Source organism: Tympanuchus pallidicinctus, unplaced genomic scaffold, assembly GCF_026119805.1.
Source record: "Tympanuchus pallidicinctus isolate F22 unplaced genomic scaffold, pur_lepc_1.0 scaffold5, whole genome shotgun sequence".
Lineage (NCBI taxonomy): Eukaryota > Metazoa > Chordata > Aves > Galliformes > Phasianidae > Tympanuchus > Tympanuchus pallidicinctus.
Window position 1 is genome coordinate 30,797,177 of NW_026294769.1, and position 17,702 is coordinate 30,814,878.

The following is a 17,702-nucleotide window of genomic DNA, read 5'->3' on the forward strand; positions in this document are numbered from 1 at the left end:
AATTTGAGGTTATACTCAAAATAAAGCAGGGCTGCCTTGTTCCTGTGGATCTTTTTTTTTTGCCTTTATGGTGGATTTTTTTAAAATAAAGAATCATGAACAGGTCTCCCTTGGTGGATGAACGTCCTAACATGCCATGGTTTTGCCTCCCCAGAGCAGCATTTCCACAGGCTTGAGGGAAATCATATAAACTACATAGGAGGAATAGGAATAGGGATAGGGATAGGGATAGGGATAGGGATAGGGATAGGAATAGGGATAGGGATAGGGATAGGGATAGGGATAGGGATAGGGATAGGGATAGGGATAGGGATAGGGATAGGGATAGGGATAGGGATAGGAGGAATAGGATTCACAGGGCTGTCCCAGCCAGCTGCATCCCTGTTTGCAGGTTCTGGCACAAGAGCTTAGCAAAGTAAGGCAGCAGCAGAGCATCTGACCTAGTTGTGAACACATGGAAGAGAGGAAGGAAGCAGAAGGCAAAGGGAAGCAATGAGGAAATCAAAACTCTCCATGTTCTCTAAAGCTTTTGGTAAAAAAAACATCATATCTACATACTGCTTATAACACATTTGTGTCCAAACTTGTAAAGGTGGTCATGAAATAAAAATTCAGAAACGGGACAAATCTGGAGCCCTGAAGAGTCTCTGTTTTTAAGATCTGCATCAGTTAAGGACAGTTAACCTCTCATCAGGGCTGCTAATGATCGTACACAATCATCACTGCCCAAGGGGGTGGTGGAGTCACCATCCCTGGAGACATTCAAGAAACGTGAAGATGTGGCACTGAGGGACGTGGGTTAGTGGGTTATTGGTGGTAGGTGAACAGTTGGACTAGATGATCATAGAGGTCTTTTACAGCCCTAATTGTTCTGTGATTCTATGATCAGCACTGGCAGAGAGCAAAGAGCAGCCAAGGGCTTGGCAAGGAGAAAATTCACTAGCTGATCCAGGCTGGGGCAGCCACTGCCAACCTGCTTGCTCCTCTGATTTTGGAAATGCAATGGCTTAGGCTAAGCCCCCATCGAACACACATGTAGTCCAAGATTATTTTGGAGCTGGGAAGAGGACTGAGCTCACACCAGCGAGCACTCAACCATGGAGAGTGCAAACAAGCACCTCCTTCTCAAGTACTGCTAAAGAGAGGGAGGAATTTTTATTCTCTTAGGGGTGTTGTTCCTCACTTTTGCAAATCAGGCCTTATATCTGGGCACCTGAGAATTGGTTTGGGAAACTAACTTCAGCCTTCTTTTCCCCCTCCCCCTTTTTTTTAATCTTGGCCATAAATTCTATCACTTACAAGTCAAAAACCCATCTGCTCTGAATTTGCACTTGATTTCATGCACAAATAGGGTTCACACATGTAAGTCTTGTCATTTGTGTGCTCCCAGAGGCAGTGCATAAATTACCCAAGCACGAAACAAGAACTCGGTCAGCTTTGCCTCGTGCAGTGCAGAGTAAGTGCACATCAAAGGGAATGCTGTGTTCCTGGAAGCAGAATGAGGAGACTAGGTGTGGACCACTCCCCTTCCATGTGGAAATACTGCTTTTCTTGGCCAAACACACACACACAAAATGAATAAATTAATAAATAAATAAGCAATTTTAAAAAAATTCTGCCAGAATTAATTATCCAGCAGAAGGTTCAGGAGATGGGATTTGGGTTGGCAAAACTATGAGGAGTGTTATTAAAGAAGGTGCTAAAATGCCTCCATATGATCAGTGTAGATGGAGGAAGACACACTCAAGACAAGTTAAATGGATAATATCAAACAGTCAAAATCATAGGGTTAACTCAGATTGGTCAGCATGAAGTAATTCCTGCCCCAGGTACTACGAATGTATCTTGCAACATCGTGTTTCATGTGACTCCTTCAGTCACTCTTCTAGGCAAATTTTCTCTGGAGTACAAGTGCCTTGAAAATCTGGGCATCTCACTCTAACTGCAATCTGTACAAAAAGCAGGATTAGCAAGGATTAGCAAGAAGTGAGGGAGGAAAGGCATTGAATCTGCGTGGATCTTTCCCAGATAAATAAATTAAAAACACAGTAACACACAATGACTACCACAGCTTGTAAATTAAGAGAGTAACTGATGCATAGTGAGGCACTGATGTATAGCCTGGAGGAGGAACAACTTAATGTGAACTACTAACAATTCATTTAAAAAAAAAAATACTTTGAAGAAAAAAATTGTCTCCAGACCAGCTTATGAATAAAGCATACCAAAAGGCAATTCTGATACTCCGTCAGCAGAACAAAAATGGAACGCTCCCCCAAGTCTAGAATAAAAATGAATTCCTTCTTGTTAAAAATACAACTGCTTTGACATCTCAGGCTAAATGTTCTGGTGCTGCTTGGAGAAGCACTGTATGCCACACCAAAAAATACAGTGCCCCACACAGTTAGCTGAAATTGCTGTAAATACAGTTCGGGTCAGTGCCTGCTCCGAGCTCTGTTGTGTAGAATCGTAGAATCATAGAATGGTTTGGGTTGGAAGGGACCTTCAAAATCACCTACCTCCAACTGCCCTGCTGTAAGCAGGGACACCTCCCTCTAGACCAGGTTGCTCACAGCCCCATCCAGACTGGCCTTCCATACTTCCAGGGATGGGGCATCCACAACCTCTCTGGGCAACCTGTTCCAGTGTCTCACCACTCACGCAGTAAAGAATTTCTTCCTAATATCTGGTCTAAATCTACCCTCCTCCAGTGTAAGGCCATTTCCACTTGTCCTGTCTCTATATGCCCTTATAAAAAGTCCCTCCCCAGCTTTCCTGTAGGCCTCCTTCAGGTACTGGAAGGCTGCTAGAATGTCCCTTCTGAGCCTTCTCTTCTCCAAGCTGAAGAGCCCCAGATCTCTCAGCCTGTCCCTGTGAGGGAGGAGCAAGGAGAGGGCATTGGCTACACATCAGCTGCTGCTGGAACTGAGCAATCCTGGCCATCAGGTAGCATCTCCATAGTGTACTTCTTTGACCTGTTTTGGAGAAGTCTCAGCCTTATTGGAGCATATTCAGGTGTTTATGAACAGCAGTACCATAATTGTACATAACTGCTCTGAGGTTCTGTTATGTGACCACTCAGATGGGCTATGGGGAAAAGAAAAGAATTTTCTGTCTCATATTTTTGCCAGTCTTCCTGTCCCCAAGGCCTACACTGAAGCCACTGCCGTCAAACCAACCCTACAGGAAAAGTTGGTGACTTTGTGGAAGTGTGAGTCACAGCTTCAGCAACTAAAGGTTCACTCCAAGAAAGCATGCAGGCATCAGAGATAAAGATCCAAAATAGACAGAAAGGTAAATCCAACACCTTCCTCCAAATTGCCCACAGCAACTTGGGTTAAAGCAACAGTGAGATGTCTGTAGTGTCAGCGCAGGTCTCCAGGAATATCTCTGTTTCTGGATGCCATTTCTGAAAGCTACTTTTTATCTCCTTACATCTTAGATGCTCCCTTCTTTCAGAATCCTGCTTGTTTTGCTGGTTTGTTTTGTGAAAGGGTTAAAAAGCAGCCCCATTGGAAGACTCGTTTCTTGTTACATTTTAGATTTGCTAAACCCTACTTCAATCCTTACTGAAGGTTTGGACGAAACTTCAATTGCTTTCAAAAAACTTACTCAGTATAAAGAGTCGGTTTAGCAGTTATTTAACTTGAAGCTTCTTCTTTCCTTTTGGACAGGCACACATTTGGGGAACTGCTTTAACATCCAAGTTGATACGAGCATGAAAATCCATTGAGGCAATCAGATTGTACAGGAGCAAGCTTCTAACAGCATGCATCCAGGCAGGTTCATCAGATGGCTAATCTATGCTCACATGTACACACAAGAGCATGATGCAGGTAAATAGCAGAGCCACAAACAAATCACAGAATCATAGAATGACAGAATCATTTCAGTTGGAAGGGACCCTTAAAGGCCATCAAGTCCAACTCCCCTGCAATGAACGGGGACACCTACTGCTCAGTCAGGTCACTCAGAGCCTCATCGAGCCTGACCGTGAGTGTCTCCAAGGATGGGGCATGTGCCACCTCTCTGAGCAACCCGTTCCAGTGCCTCATCAATCTGTCTTACACTCAGAAACAAAAATCAGAGGCTAGTAGGCAGAACTTAACCAGACAACTTCTGGAGTTCAGTTAAGAAAGATCTCTGAGAAAAAAAAAATGATTTACTAAGGACATACCTTAAAAACTGATATCAAATCATTTTTTTTAATCATTTCATTGACTTTCTAATATACTATTAACCTACACTGCCTCTGTTCTGGGAGTTAGATGTAAAAAACTGATTGAATTCCCCAATCATTAAGAAAACATGCAGTACCAGCATTAGCTTGTAACTTTTCAAATCTTGGCAGAGTTTGCGTTCAACCTCTCAACTTCCACTCAACTTTCCTGTCTTGTTTTTAAGTTTGCTTATTTTAAGCACAACTAAAGGAATCTCTCTCCCTCCTCCCCTCTTCAAAACCAGACTTCTGCATCAATCAGTCTCCCCAGTCCCTTTACCACTCTGCTTCATACATTTTTGTACTCTGATTGTAGACAACGTCTTCAAAAGAAAAACTTAAGAAAGTCTAAATCTGAAGGTTAAATACTGTGCAAAGCAAGAAAAGACAGGACAGGAGAGCACTCAATCATGTATAGTTTCTCATCCCAATGAAAGCATCCTTTGAGAGTCTGCCTAGGTGTTGTCTAGCTTATATGATACAGTGCAGTGCCCATCAGCACTTCTGTTTGGAAGCTCACTCCTTAGAAATCACCAACAGGCTCATTACACATAAATCAGAAGAAGTGTTTCAGACATGCCTGGGAATCTGGGGATGCTACATGGAGAGGGAGTTTTGTCTGCTCTGTGGAAAAGGGGGTAGGCTTGGCTTCCTATCCTTGTGCATTCAATCAAGTGAATTGCACAACCTTACTGCTTTTCTCTATTTAATGTAATGTTTCCTGAAATGTCACTATTGAGTAGTACAAGTTACGGTCACTGTGGGGGAAAGTGCCCCAGGCTAATAATGGAAAGCAAGCTATCTAAGGGACAAGGGAAGACAGGAAGGTGTTCCTTCAATTAGATCAAGAAAATATTTATATGTATTTCAAGCATACTTTTGAGCCTACAACACCAAATGAAAGGTAGCTTCTTGCATCTTGATGGAATCCCATTGATTTTAGAAGTCTATTCCTTGTAAAATACCATCTTGTATTAATCCAGGTTTTGCAGATCTAGACCTTAAAAATTTAATGAATAGCTGGGTGCTATTCATTAATAATATTTTAAGACTCTCACCTACGCTGAAGAACAGACAAAATAAGAATAGTTGGAGAGACAAATCATATCCACAGTGGCTCTGAAGGTGCCTCATCTTATCACAACTGAGCAAATTACTCAGGATCCCATTTTTTTAAATGTGATTTCCAAATCAGAAATTTTTATAGAGGGAGACAAAATCATTAGTAAATCCTCAAACAAGGTCAGGACTTCAGATTCTGAAGTAGTCTTTCAAAAGACAAAGATTAAAATCAAGGTAAAATCTATATTGGTCCATTTTGGAAACTTATGTGTGAAAGATATGGTCTCAAAGTCAGCCAGTTCACAGATGAGTTTAATCCGTGGCCTCTATCTTGAGGCCTTAAAAACCTGCTGAGGCTAATGGGAGTAATCCAATTGCATTAGCACACCTCAGAGCAGGGCATTCACCTCAGATCCCAAAGGCAGAAATCTTTCTTGCCCTCACCTTATCTGCAGAAGTCAAATGCAGCACCAGTGAAAACAGACAGAGGTGTATGTAGCTGGGGAGCATCTCTAATTCAAAACATTGCTTGTGTGACTCCCACCTGGGAGAGTTACTATTTGAAATGGAGTGGTGATGTCTCCAACCTCCTTTACTATGGAAATGCTGAATACAGCAGAAAACAAAACAAAACAAAACAAAAAACACCAAACACTATTATTCATTGGAATCAATTCACTGCACTAAGAAAGGAGAAGGTGATTTCTTCTAAATCTTCTCTACTTCAGTGCAAGGCAGCTGTTTTTTAATCATCAGGGATGGTTGTGACATTGAAATAGAGACTGTTCACTGGATTGCCATAAAAAAACTTGACAATTAATTACCTGAACTCCATATAGCCAAAAATAATAACACTTAGAACCAGGCTGTACTACCTCTTTTGAGAATGGACATCTGTGTGCTCTGCTAGTCACAAAGAATTAGGATCTCCAAGACAAAGAATTTAATATATTGCTCTTTGTATTCTTCAAGTCTCTGCCTGTAGCTCTGTTAAGCACTCAGGGTTTTTATTCAGTAAACTCCATTATTAGGGCCACTTCCAGCTACAGTTACTGTCAACAAACAGCAGCTGGGGCAAACACGCTTCTACTTAAGCATGAATCCCAGATAGGAAAACACAAAAAAGCACTGTAGTAAAATCACAGAAACTGCTATTAGTCATTCAAAATGGAAAATAATCAGTTCCCACAATATTTTTCTCTTTGTGTCCGAGTCATCTTGGAAATACAAGATTCTCTCCTATAAAAACATGCATCAACAGCCCATTTGGTGTTATCTTTAACACAGAAATTATGGAAGTGGTTGTCTTTGGCCAGCTCCATTCTTTCTCTTCGTCACTCACTCTTGTTCAGCAGATAACATGAATGTGTGTACTTCTTCCCACCATTTGCCACCCTTCAGGTGTCACCACTACAGCTTGCACAACCCATAAGCACAGGAGACAACTTCTGCATTGTATAGACTATCCGTAATGCAAAGCAGTACATGCAGAGGATAACAAAGATGGCACTGAATATTTGACTGCTCAACAACAACAGTTCTGGTCATTTTGAATTTATGTAGCAGGCAATTTACCATGTTTCAAAACCATTTACTGTTAAACTAAGAAAGCAGAGACATTATTATTATTATTATTATTATTATTATTATTATTACTATTGCTGCAAATTTTACAGAACCAGGGCTTCCATTGTGGTTGGCTTTTTTTGTTGTTGTTTTTGTTTTTTCATTTAAAACTGAAAGAAACTAATATTGACGCTACAGACAGAAGTCCAATGTTATTTTAGTTGACAGTACTTCTGTGAGGCTGAAAAGGAGTAAGGCTGTGTTTTGTTTCCTAGGTATCTCCTCTGTGTACCAGTCTCCCTTGGTACGTTCTTATTCGCTATCTCATGTGATCTCTTTGCTATTGAAACATCCTCTGAATCCATACATTCGAGGGAATATAAACATTACTCCCTTCAGCAAATTTCATTTATATGTGCAAGAAAGATTCCAACTACGAACTTAAAGCTTTTGCATTACTGTTGGTGGGAGTTTTCAGAGGCACTAGCTGTATCAAAAAAAAACAGGTCTTCACCGGGTGATTAGATTTGTCTTCTTAATGGCAAAAAAATAAAACTCCCAATTTTGATGTCAGATGAAGGATAGATTGCTGTCCAAGTTTGTTGGTTTGTCTGAACTAGAATCAACTTCAATGTGTTAATGAGAGATAATTCCTGAGTAAGAATGAATAAATTTTGTTTAGTCAGTGCCTTCCTCACCAGGGTATGTTTTATAGCCAAACAGAGTGCCTTCAGCTTGCTTTAAAAACAAAGTCCTAGTCAAGCCTGAGCTAAAGATTTCTCGAATCAGTGTGTTGTTTGGAGCTAAGTGACATTTCACCTCTATTTTGACCACTGATTAATAGAGTGTGTTTATGCCCCTTCCCTCTTGTTTGTTGGATGAAAACTCTGACCTTCTGAACAAGATGGGAAAACAGTTCCATCAGGGACTGAGTAGTACTGTAGAAACTAAAATGTGTGTGTGAGAGAGAGAGAGTGTGTGTGAGTGGGAGAAAATGCTCTCTTCTGTTTCCTGCCGAGTTGATGGTGAGGCTGGAGGAGACCCAATTCCTCCAAGGGAGTTTATTTAAACTGTGATACTAAAGTTATTCTGAAAAGACAAATGGCCCCTCTGACAGGACTCAGCTGCTTTATTGACTGCTGCTACAAATTTTGCTCTTGATTTAAACCCTCAGTCCAAAGAGTACCTTGAGAGAAGAACCTGGGCTTGGGGTGCCGTTAGAAATTGGGAAAAAATTTAGGGTGAAGGGAACTGACATCAATGTGAAGTGTGTCTTCTCCAAATGGAATAAGCACTTTATTTTAGTGGTGCCTCATGGTTAAGATTACGGCATCAGAATGGATTTTGCAGTACGGAGATGGCAGAATGAGTCACTTGGTCTGAGACACAGCTAACAGGTATATGGGCCTTCAGTCAGTGTCTTTGTTACTCATATTCACACCCCATTTCAGGAAGCTGTGCTCTTGCCCATACCACCATGCCCTCAGCAGTCTTGGCCCATATCCCTGAAGGAGGCTCAAAAATTGCCTGCATAACTGTCGTGGCAGCAGCCACGCTCAGGACTGTGCTACCACCTAAAGACTATGGATGGGGATATGCCAGTGCAGCACTTTTGCCCTGACATGGCTGTGTTTGCTAACAAAGATTCAACCTAGCAGATGCCAGGTAGGATGACTAATATACAAGATACCTGGGGAAAGTGGCCTCAAAAAAGCTGTTTAATCTTATTTGCAGGGGAAGTTCAGGTGCTCTAAACTTCCATATGAACTGACACATAGCCTGTGTCCCTCCCAAATGTTGAACCCCTAGCAAGTTCATATATATATACAACTTGCAAGGTCAGAGATGAATAAGACCTTCAGTTCCCAGAAGCTCCCCAGAAAAGAGGAGCAGCAATGGGGACAGCCAAAATAAGTTTCCTGCCAAGATGAGGCCATGACCTCAACCATGTTAGAAGCCGCAGGGCCTGCTCAGGAAAAACACCTCATACTGCTCAGTTTCAGCTGGATCCAAGGCCTTCAACCAAACAGTACAACTATCCCATGACAAAAACTAAGGAGAAACTAGGCGAACTCACTTGAAGTTCCCATACAAATACGTATTTGACTCTGACGCATACTTCCACTCAGTTTTCACTTCCCAGAAAGACATCATGAAACCTCCCCGTGGCCGTGGCAGTGGACCCCACTGAGGTGGTGAGCGTCTGAACGACGGTGATGTAAAAGGGCTGGAAGTTTCCCGATGAGTTTTCAGGGTAAAAAATGCAATACAGCCTTGCAGACCAACAGAATCAAATTTAGAGGTAGGGGATATGCAAAAATATACCAAAAATAGTATTTTCTGCTGAAAGTAGATAGAATAGTATTTTCTTCTGTATCATAAAATGATTTTTTTTTTTTTTTTCCCTGAAAATTGTTCAGAATTAAAAAATCAACCACAAGAAGGATTATATTGTGAACATTTCTTTCCTTTGTCCTTTAGACTTCTGTGAGAACAGAACAGACCAAGAGGTTACTCAGGATTGTCTGGCAGAGGAAGTGAGCAGTCAAGCTGAGGATAACAATAAGGTAGACACCAAGCTAAAGAAAAGTTTTAATATACCAAATTTTTGTGATATATATATATATATATGTTTTAAGCACCAAGGAAAAAGAGTTTTATAAGGTAAATATTTCACCTGTGGTAACTCAGAGAGGTTTGCATACTCTGAATACTGCAACTTCTGTCCTGAATGAATATTGTCATCAGGTGGAAAACTGCATTAGCAAGGGTTAGAGGAAATCCAGGACAGAGGTCTGTGTCCTTGAGGTGATCCCAGAGCGCCTGAGAATTTATTTGGGTTCACCAGACCTGACTGCTGTCCAATCTATTTCCTAGGAAAATGCTGGGCAGCTGCTCAGCAAAAACATATGAGAAACTCACCATAAAAAAACTGAAAGTGGGTATCATGTCCTGGTCATGGCATAGCTAAAGTCCCATAAGTTGAAAAACCTCTTCTTAGCAATACTGGAAACTAAATTTACTGCTTAATTGGTAGTACGGTGACATTTCTGAGTTCAGTCAGGTTGAGTAAAGTGGTTTCAAATCCTTCATTAATTCGTTCTTGCTGTCCCCATCCTCTCCGTGTACAGGCTCATTAGGATCACTCTTTCACAAAGAAGAGAACTTAGAGGGCGGAGTAAGAGAAATTAGTAGCCAGTTTTCCTTCTGAGCACAGACTGCAAAATATTAGCCTCCTTTTTCAACAAGAGACAAGAGGAAATACCAAGGAAAAGCAGTTAAAGGTCACAAAATGGCACATTTTTTGTGTAGTTTAGTAGAAATATGTGAAAACAACTGTAGAGAACGGATAAATCATGTTTTAACTTCGGACCGAGCTCAGAATTTTCAACAAGAAAATCTACCTTCCCTATTTATAGCTGATTTTGACACAACCGTACTGTATGCTACTGCCATTTATTAGCTGACAATGGTTTTGATTAATCAGTGTGAAAGTCATCCTCTTAATAGAGAAGTCACAATGAGACATAAGGCAAGATCATCCCTTGCGTTCCTTGTCCCTTTTTCCTCGGGATACTTCACCTCCTGTCCTATTAGAAATGTCAATGTTTATGTGCCCACATGCTGAGAGAATAAAACAGCAGCATGCCAGTGGAAAGTTTGTGTTCATGTAGACAGTATTACAGCGCTGATGGCCTCCACAGAAGATAAGGGCACATATTTTGACAAACAATTATTCATCTGCCATCAGAGCATGAAACAATAGAGAATTATTATATATTAGGTATGGCAAAGAAGCTTTTAGACTGTTTCCAGACAATGGCCTAATCACATGTGACTTCAGTTTATTCTCAAATATTACTGGCACAGTTTGTGTTAAACTATTATTAAACTCAAGTTTATTAAACAAAAGTTTCGTGTGCATGCAGTCCTGTGCCAGTAATACTTGGGGGAAAAATAGAGATGTGCTCGGCAAAGTGGTAGAAAAACCTCTGTTATTAATAAGCACATTAACTGTAAAGGCAATGCATTTGGAGCACACCTTTAACACACACAAATTTAGGTACTCTTCTTTTGCACTATGGATTTCCAATATTATTAAAAGATTTAATAAGCATAACCATATGCAGAAAGATATCACCTTGCTCTCCAATGTGAATATTTAAGGAATGTGAAGCCATGAGCAGGCTCATGAGCAAGTCTAACTCCCTCCATTGGAAGTGCTTGGTGAAGCCTCAAAAATCTGATTAGGAGAATGGGCCCAGAAAAGTGCTCGTATTTTAATCCAAAGCCAAATTTCATGTCAAATATTTTCACAGCTATGTGTTGCTTTACATTTCTGATGACACTACCCTCTTTTTTTTTTTTTTAATATAATGAAGAATGAATATTAAATTTGAACGCGCTGCTGGAAAATAGGCATGGACTCTCAGCTAAAATTCATGGTAAAAAAACCATCCTTCATTATGGTTATATATCTGTACCCCTTCAACCAGCATAAAGTATATAATCATCTGATGCTGACTGAATGCAAATTTCCACCGTTGATCACAGACCGCTGGTTGTTTGCGAATGACTTATTATCAAAGAGTTCCACAGACAAACTCAACAACCCTCAATATTGGGAAAAAAAACACCTCTCTCTTTTCACAAACATTTCACAGCAGGGAATATCAATCTTATCAAATGCGTTATCTCAAATAATTTGCTCGGATACATTGAGGTGTTTTCAGATTATGAAAACCGAGCAGTATGATTTCCATACCAGGTTTTCTGCCTCTGTACTCAAGATGAGTACAGAGGTCTCAACCAAAACAAGATGCATTAGCTGAGTGAGACCAACAGGCCGCCACCAGAAGAAGGCAACAAGAAGACCAGAAGACTCCAACAAGAAGGCACCAACCTTCTTACAGCAGGATTCTGACTTTGGTTCCTAGTAACTTCAGAAGACTCCACTTCATCATAGAAATGTCTGTATGTTTATTTTATACCATTTCTTACAGACTAGCTTTTCAACAAAGTATTGTCTGTGTATAGAATTGTATCCATTAAACTAGAGATTTATTGTATGCATCAAAGAAAAGTAAATAACTGTAAAGTGCATTAAATTTCTAAGTAATGATTGCATACACTAAACCCATGATGGCTGATATGGTTGTTTCATGTTTGCAGACCCAGACTGATGAATCCTGCTGTAATTCTGCCTTGTCCTGCACTCATGAAATGGGTTGGATGTCCTTGAGGGCCAAGCCACGTCCTTGGCAAGGTGGGAAGAGGGAACATTTTCCACCACAGTGGCAGAAGGGTTAAGATTTCCATGCCTGTGTACTATCAACAGTGTCATTAACTTGTTTTCATTTCTTTCTTGTTTTCATTCCCTTCTAATGCTGTTGTTCATTTTCAGATTCCATTTTTAATATTTTTAATTCAGTTTTAATATCCTCCACAGGAATTTAAAAACAATCTACTCTTTAAAACTTAATTGTAGTGTTTGTTATTCCATAAAAATACATTTAAAATTTTTGATCCAATTTTATGAAGTAATTGGATAATAAATGAATAACAAGGACAACAAGACCCTTATTAACTTTTTAGTCATTAAACTGACTTAACATTTTAGAAAGAACAATAACTTTTCCAATAACGTTCCCAAGCAGCGTTTATATTGCAATGCACTAAACCAAATGTATAAAAAGATGCTGCCTTTCTTGGATGGTGGAATGGAAATTTGTCATTATTTACATTTTCCCCAGGCAGAACCAAGTGCCTGCAGTTCTCTCCAAGAAGGGACAGTGCCCCTCCTGCTGCAAGCAACTCAACAACCCTTCAAGCATTAAGGAGAAGCCCCGCTTAGCAGAGATGCCAGCTGCTCTCCATGCTGAGCCTCTTGTTCCTGAGCAGGTAGATGGTGCAAGGCCCATCACTCTGTGTGCACTCAGCTCAGGGCACAGCTGGAAAATCCCACCTCCTGGCCATTTCCCTGTCCGGGCGAAGACGCCATAGAAGTTCTGGATATATTCCATCGCTGATTGGGAAGCACACCGTTGGGTAAAGGGCAGAGCAACCTGCTGTAGCTGTTGGTGTCTCTGTTCATCGCAGGGTGGTTGGACTAAATGACCTTTAAGGTCATCTTCCAGCTCAAACAGTTTCATGATTCTGTGATTCTGAGCCCTGCCTAGGAGCAGCTCACACACAGCACTCCATGCAGCTGGAGAAGTGCCCAGAGATGGGACTTAGGAACAGATGGGTGTGTGATTAAGTCCAGCCCTTACTATTGTCCCAAGTACCCCTTTGGCACCTCATGCTGCTTTACAACTTCCTCAAGCCTCTCAGTGCCTTGTCCCGACCACCTAATACTCCTTCCATACATTCCAAAATGCAGCTGAAATCTGGACAGCGAGAAACCTGAGCAGTGCTGTGGAGCCCCCAGTTATTTGCAACACCTCGCAATACAACCTAAGTGGGCGCTCCAGAAAGCGCTGATTTAACTTTCCTGTCTCCCAATCAGCTGGAAATCTATCAATGTAAAATATCTTCTGGCTGAGTAAGAGCTGTTTCCAGCTTTCTGAGTAGCCTAGGAGAACTGAGCCGTGGCCTGGCTTCTCATCCCAGCTCTCCTCACTCAAACTGCACATCCAGCTCAAGGAGGAGGCTTTAGATGTGTGCTAGCCCTTAATCGTGCCAGCAGTGTCTTTGCAGTCACGGAGGACTTTATGCTAAATGCTTCTCTCCCACAGTTCTAAAATAGTAACATAGCAAGCAACAAATGACTATGGGGCTTCTCAAGCAGCAGAGTGCACACTGGTCCTGTCTCAATAGAAAAAAAAAAAAAGAAGAAGAATTTTGCCAAAGGTTTGAATGGGAGAAAGAGCTTGTGGCTGACCACACAGCAAAGGGCTATATTTTTATTTATTTTTTTAATGTCAAGTAAATGCAATTTATAAGCCGTTGCCCACAGAGTTTTCTATTCAAAAGTAGGTGTAGTAGGTCGAAAATCAAGAGACCAAAAGGCACAGGTGACACAATCTGAGCACAGGACCATTGTGTTGGGCCCAGCCCCGCTGCCCCAGCCACAACACTGTGAGGAAGTGCCACACAAACAGAGGAAGCAGAATTCGGGCCGAGAAGGATTTAGTAACCGCATTACTACGCTCTCAGCACTGATGCCTGCAAAAGATAAAACCTGGGAAAAGACCTCGGGTTCCTACTCCTTATTGTTGCTACCGGGGATTTAGCTTGTATGTCTGAACTGTGTACATATTTCACTGGTCTAGGTGGGGCACCGCCAGCATATTTGTACGGGCTGGGACAGTGACAGGACTGCTGATGTTTACAGTAACAGGTTAGAGGGACTTTGCCAAAGCATTCTTAGTTTTTAAAATGATCGGGGCGACCTAGCCCCCTTCCCCCCCTCCATTGTTACTTCATCTGCGGGATTTACGGAAGAAGGAAATGGTAAATTACAAGAAAAAAAAATAGTATTTATCTTGCCAGGACATGTTGCTTTGAACTCGGATGATATTAACATATCAATCAGATTCAGTGATACGTTAAACAAGGTTGTCCCTGGTTTATGGTTCACTGAGTCTGGGAGCTGAACTATGGCTTTGTATTCCTCTGTCTGAATCCTTCCCCAGAGCACACCACATTGGTAGCCAGCACCAGGAGGGATTTGTTTTGTCTTGTTGACCCAAAATGAAGCCCATTTCCATTGAACTTCCAGTGAATATTTGCCCAGGTAGGTATGTTTCAAAACAGTAATAATGGCTGAAAATCCTTGGAGGAAGAAATCTAAGACTAAAGAACACAATCAGAGGCTACAAGCGCACTGTTTAGAGTAGTCTTGTGAGAGAAAATATTTCAGATGACATTTCCAGTTCCCAATCAAAGCTTGGCCAATTAGATGGAAAATTAATTTAGAAAGGAAGCATTAATTAGATTTTTATATACATGTTAACTCCAAAATTTCACGAGGCTTCAAATATTTGCCTGCTTCGCTCAGCCATTTCCTGATTATGGAATATCCATTATTTTACAGAAACTCTTCAGGCTGGGGACAGCTTAATTTCACTACATGGCTTCCTCTGGGGATGGCTAGGAACTTGTTTCTTGAGTGTTAAATGGCAGCACTGAGCTGGGTAGTGATTTGAACTGGTCTGCACTGGATTTACCATGCTAAGCAGCACACCGATCCACTGGCTACAAAGAATTAAAAAAAAAAGACGAGAGAAAGAGAGAGCAAATCAAGCAATTCCCACAGGTGGTAGCCTGGAAAAAAATCTTACCGTCTTCTTTCTTTTCTCTGCTAGGAAATGGCACAGACAACAAAATGAAGAAATACATCTAAAGAATCTTTAACTTCATTTGTTTCTGTTTGCAAAATGATACTCCTCCGTTTTATAAGCCAACAGTGAGAACAGATACTGCTAAATAAATTGCATAGTAACCAAATAAGTAATTTAATAAACAATAACAATGCTCACAAATAAAGTTAATCCTCAGAGCTTTAAACAAATATATAAATTGAACTCACAAGTGTGATCCTTTTCTGCGAGCTACAGTAAAATCTGAAGGGGGTCATAACCGTACCATTTACTCTAGACAAGTTGCACGTGCATTGCTGTTTGGAAAATGGAATCAGTTGTTGGAAAAGTACTTGTACTTACTGCACACAGAAACACTCTACAGTTCATCAGCAGACAGACCCCATCAGGCTCACTATCCACTTTTTATGCAATTAGGTTTTACACTGACAATGTATTACAAAATTATTAGAAAGGGAGCTGGAGTTAAAAATTAAGATGACGCAAGTTCAAAGCTTGGGATCACAGTTCAGCAAAAGCTCTCTGGAAGTGAAAAAAGAGGAAAACCCCAAACAATCTGATTTAAGAAAACAAGTTACTGCAGAAAATGAAGTCCAGTTTCCTGCAGCTTTCTACCTTGTAGTTGAACTATCCTAAACCTAATAAGATTTAAACTCTGATTGAAATTCTTTCTGTGGTTGAGGCCACTATCAGCTCTTATTCCCTCAGATGTAGATTTTCTGATGGCAGTAGTCATGTTTTGTTCCTAACAATTTTTTTCACTCAGCTGAAAAATAAAGCAGGCCTCTCCGCTCTTTTCAGATACTACTTTTCACCAAGCAAGGAATAAGGTAATGTGTTGGGATTTTTTCACTAAATAGATCGACATTAGTCTCAAAATTCAAAAGTTTTGGAGGAGTGAAAGCACCATAATAATACACACTTCTGAAGGAAAGCACATTAGAAGTCCAAGGATCTTGTGTGCATTTGCTCCTGTCTCTAAGTTTTCCCTCATCTGCAGATTTGTATATGAGATGCTACGTGTATCATCAAGGTGCATGTTCTTTTTATAAGAACAACTGTGGGGAATAGAAACCCAGCACAGTCATGCCAAAAGAGGAGCTCACAGTAGACAAGCTACTTTAAGCAGATATAGCTGAAGCAGAAAATAAGTGCTACAATAAACAGATTTCAATTGTAGCATCTTCAGGGAGTCTCTCATGTTTTATGTGAATTTTCTTTCTTTAAGAAAAGAGCAAGAGAAGTGACAATGTCTAAAAGGATACAGGAGGACGCATCTTCTGCTTCAGTTTTCCCTTATGTCTGTATTCTAGAAGACTGACATTCTAGAAGACTTCAGCATTTCTGTCTTAGAAAAAAAATGTCTCCTCGCTCAGCGTTTGCCTGAAATGCAGTTTCATCCACTACTGAAAGGAGACAAACAGCCATATTACTTTCAAAAAGTGCTTTATAAAACATCCACACAGCAGTGGTAAAGGCTGTACAGCCAAAATTTGCTGTTTGTGTTGAGTGTAAATGAGGCCTCTAAGAACTTCCAGGACAAGATAAGGCAATGCCAACTCCTATTTTCCTACACTGACAATAATTTAGTGTATGCTTTAAAAATTAAAGGTATCTAATGAATTCAAAAATGTATTTTATCTGGTGAGACAAACTTCTACAAGGGGGAAGGATTACCAGACTTGTAAGAATTCCTCTTTGCCACAGGAGATTCCACAACTAAATGAGATTAACAAATTTTGGCTATGTTCCTCAGGGAAAAAAAAAAAAGTACTAGAGTTCAAATATATTGCAACTACAGTTTACCTCAGTCAGTAACACCAATTATCTTCCATAACCTTTGCTTCATTTTTTTTTCATAGGGAGGCCACTTCTGGAACCTTTGGCTCATGGCATCTGGCTGAGAATTAGGAATATATTTGCAGGCTCTTAAGATGAAATTTCATCAGAACTAGGGATATTTTTGGAAACTTTAAGTCAGAATTAGCTTACCCGAGGATGCAGAGGTAGCTCAGAAGAAACAAAAAGCTCCAGTCATCAGCTCAACTCAGCACTTTTCCAGCTATCTTTCTTTAGGAAGAGGTTTCAAAAGAGTTAAGGAAAGTCTGCTCTTGGCAAATTTGAAGTCCAAGGTCTCAAAGACAGACTTTTTTCCTGACTAGGAGAAGCAGCTGAACTTAGATATCCCATCCTATCCTCTCTCCAGGGAGTCTCAGACAGCACTCAACTTTCTATGTAGAAGCGTCAAAAGATCCTTTCTGAGATAACCACAACTGGTGTCTGCAAAGAATGTAAAACAAAGAAGACCAAATGGAATCTATTAAGTATCACCTGCTTAATATCTAGTTGGCCCCACTGCCCCAGAAGGGTCCTGAAGAAAAATCAAAAGCAATTCATAATGTTACGTTGAGGTTTTGAAACCAGTCATCGGAAATGGACACCTCTGTTCTTCATGCGTTCTTCTGCAAAGAATGAGCCAGCCTCCACAGGACATACTACATCCCATCTGGCGGGAAGCCCCTGTCTCCTTC

The 17,702-nt window shown here is 40.7% G+C and overlaps 1 long non-coding RNA gene across 2 annotated transcripts in view; it reads left to right on the plus strand.

Moving 5' to 3' along the window:
- The window catches only part of LOC128091276 (uncharacterized), a 72,835-nt gene extending 56,347 nt beyond the window's left edge, over positions 1–16,488 (plus strand). Inside the window, exons 3-5 of one of the 2 annotated variants that reach the window (XR_008211326.1) lie at positions 12,020–12,113; positions 12,605–14,585; positions 15,157–16,488. This is a non-coding gene — a long non-coding RNA (uncharacterized LOC128091276). Of the gene's footprint in view, positions 1–12,019; positions 12,114–12,604; positions 14,586–15,156 lie in introns of those variants that run through there. The other variant, XR_008211325.1, reaches the window with a different exon arrangement.
- The last annotated feature ends 1,214 nt before the right edge of the window (positions 16,489–17,702 follow it).